The following is a 3,652-nucleotide window of genomic DNA, read 5'->3' as shown; positions in this document are numbered from 1 at the left end:
CACTGCTGGTGGGAATGTAAACTGATACAACCACTCTGGAAATCTATCTGGCGCTTTCTAAGACAATTAGGAATAGTGCTTCCTCAAGACCCAGCTATACCACTGCTAGGTATATACCCAAAGTTTGCTCAAGTACACAAAAGGGATATTTGCTCAACCATGTTTATAGCAGCTTTATTTGTAATAGCCAGAACCTGGAAACAACCCAGATGTCCATCAACCAAGGAATGGGTACAGAAATTGTGGTATTTTTACACAATGGAATACTACTCAGCAATCAAAAAGGAGGAAAATCATGAAATTTGCAGGCAAATGGTGGAATCTAGAAAAGAGCATCTTGAGTGAAATATCCCAGAAGGAGAAAGACAAACACGGTATATACTCACTTATATAGACCTATAAGAGATGATAAACATAATGAAATCTATACACCTAAAAAAGATAATCAAGAGAGCGGACATGGGGTAAGATTATCAATCCTTGTTTTGAAAGACAGATGGGATACGCATTGAACATTGACAGGAGTCTACTGAGCGCATTGGAAAGACTCTAACTAGCGGTGTTTTCAAAGCAAAGACTTGTGACCAAACCTTTGGCAGGGTGCAGGGAATCATAAGAAAGAAGGGGAGTTAGACTGATGAGGAAAGGATAGGAGCTCCACAAGGACCAAATATATCTGGGCACAGGGTCTTTACTGAGACTGACATGCAACCAAGGACCATGTATGAATGTAACCTAGAACCTCTGCTCAGATGTAGCCTGTGGTAGCTCAGTAACCAATTGGTTTCCCATAGTGAGGGGAACAAGGACTATTTCTAACAGGAACTCAATGGCTGGCTCTTTGGCCTCCCCACCCCCCAAGGGAGGAGCAGTCCTGTTAGGCCACAGAGGAGAGCTTTGCAGCCAGTACTGAGGATACCTGATAAAACAGGATCAGATGAATGGGGAGGAGGTCCCCCCTATCAGTGGACTTGGCAAGGGGCACGGTGGAGAGGAGGGAGGGAGGGAGGGACTGGGAGGGAATGAGGGATCGGGACACAGCTGGGGTACATAGTTAATAAAATGTAACTGATAAGAAAAAAAAAATACGAAAAAAAAAAGAAAAAAAGACAGATGGGATGCGCATTGAACATATGACAGGAGTCTACTGAGCGCATTTGAAAAACTCTAACTAGCAGTGTCTTCAAAGCAAAGACTCATGACCAAACCTTTGGCAGAGTACAGGGAATCATAAGAAAGAAGGGGAGTTAGTCTGATGAGGAAAGGATAGGAGCTCCACAAGGACCAAATATATCTGGGCACAGGGTCTTTTCTGAGACTGACATGCAACCAATGACCATGTATGAATGTAACCTAGAACCTCTGCTCAGATGTAGCCTGTGGTAGCTCAGTAACCAATTGGTTTCCCATAGTGAGGGGAACAAGGACTGTTTCTAACAGGAACTCAATGACTGGCTCTTTGGCCTCCCCACCCCCCAAGGGAGGAGCAGTCCTGTTAGGCCACAGAGGAGGGCTTTGCAGCCAGTCCTGAAGATACCTGATAAAACAGGATCAGATGAATGGGTAGGAGGTCCCTCCTATTAGTAGACTTGGCAAGGGGCACGGTGGAGATGAGGGAGGGAGGGAGGGAGGGAGGGACTGGGAGGGAATGAGGGATCGGGACATGGCTGGGATACAGAGTTAATAAAATTTAACTGATAAGAAAAAAATAAAATTATAAAAAAAAGAAAGCTAAGAAGGAAGCTCGTCTATGAGAAAGCCAAACAACTATCACAAGGAGTACAGGCAGATGTACCGGACTGAGATTCGGATGGCCAGGATGGCAAGGAAAGCTGGAAACTTCTACATGCCTGCAGAACCAAAATTGGCATTTGCCATCAGAATCTGAGATATCAGTAGTTGTAAGCCCAAATATCCACAAGGTATTGCAACTTGTTCATCTTCGACAGATCTTCAATGACACGTTTGTTAAACTAAATAAGGATTCAACTAACATGCTGAGGATTGTGGACCCATACATTGCATGGCAATACTCCAACCTGAAGCCCATGAATGAGCTCATCTACAATCGAGGCTATGGAAAAATCATTAAGAAGTGAATTGCCTATACAGATAATTCCTTGATTGCTCGATCTCTTGGTAAATTCAGCATTATCTGCATGGAGGATCTAATTCATGAGATCTATACAGTTGGAAAACACTTCAAGGAAGCAAAGTACTTCCTGAGGTGCTTCAAGCTGTCTTCTCCATGAAGTGGAATGAAGAAAAAGACAACTCCCTTTGTGGAAAGTGGAGATGCTGGCAATAGGGAAGATGAGATAAACAGGCTTATTAGATGGATGAACGAAGGTGCTGCCCAAGTGTTTTCCACAGTATTTTTGTAATCTGGTCATTTTAATAAACAGATACAGCTTGACAAAAAGAAACAATAATAAAATTTTGGACCCTGAAAGTATGCCTTTGTAAAATAAAAGGGGAACGAGAGAATGTAATAGGGCTGTGAATATGATCAAAATACATTATATGCATGGATTCTAAATGTCCTAATGAGCCCATTTTGTACTATTAATATACAGTAATTTTTTTTAAACATGAAAGTTGGGTCTGACTTTTTAACACGTGGAACAAATGTCATAACCAAAAATATAGTTTCCACTCTTCCATACTGAGCACACCAGTTGAGATAAACTGCTTCCTCATATGTTTTTGACACAAAGAATGAAGAAGAACACTTTTTAAACATGATAATGACACTAAAGATCACTTTTTGGGTTAAAAATTATTTTAGATTTATTCATTTTGTGTATTTAAGTGTTTTGTCTGCACATATGCATATACATCACATTCATGTCTGGTGGAGGTCAGAAAAGGGCATGAGATCTCTTGGAATGGGAGTTATAAATGGTTATGAACCACCATGTGGGTGCTAGAAACTGAATCTAGATCTTCTGCATGACCAGTAAGTTCTCTTAACCACAGAACCATCTCTCCAGGCCCCCACTTCTCATATTTTAAAATGCCTTGCTCAAGAAGTATTTTATAGCCACATATTCAGAATCTTTCTTTGCTTATTCAAGACAGGGCCCTACTATGTAGCTCTGGTTGTCCTGGAACTCACTACACAGACAAAGTTGGCCTCAAACTCAGAGAGACCCACCTGACTCTGCCTTCCAAGCACATGCACTACTATGCCAAGCATACTCAGAATCTTAAAGGGGCCACAAGTATTTTAACTTCTGCCACATCATTTATTTTTATTTGCAGGAGGAGTTGAAACAACGACAGGACAGGAGTTCCACAAGGACCAAATATATCCGGGCACAGGGGTCTTTTGTGAGACTGTTTCTCCAACCAAGGACCATGTATAGATATAAACTAGAACCCCTGCTTGGATGTAGCCCATAATAGCTCAGTATCCAAGTGTGTTCCCTAGTAAGGGGAACAGGGACTATTTCTGACATGAGCTCAATGGCTGGCTGTTTGACCTCCACCCCCACCCCCACCCCGAGGGAGGAGCGGCCCTGCTAGGCCACAGAGGAGGACTTTGCAGGCAGTCCTAAAGATACCTGATAAGGTAAGGTCTGATGAAAGGAGAGGAGGACCTCCCTTATCAGTGGACTTGGAAAGGGGCAGCGAGGAGATGAGGGAGGGA

At 42.6% G+C, this 3,652-nt stretch overlaps 1 pseudogene; it reads left to right on the top strand.

The window, feature by feature from the left end:
* The window catches only part of LOC129680508 (60S ribosomal protein L7-like), a 9,680-nt pseudogene extending 7,296 nt beyond the window's left edge, over nt 1-2,384 (top strand).
* Nucleotides 2,385-3,652: the final 1,268 nt, after the last annotated feature.

Source organism: Psammomys obesus, unplaced genomic scaffold (assembly GCF_907164565.1).
Source record: "Psammomys obesus unplaced genomic scaffold, mPsaObe1.curated_primary_1811, whole genome shotgun sequence".
NCBI lineage: Eukaryota > Metazoa > Chordata > Mammalia > Rodentia > Muridae > Psammomys > Psammomys obesus.
The sequence above is the reverse complement of the archived record's forward strand: the minus strand, read 5'-3'. Positions and strand labels throughout refer to the sequence as shown.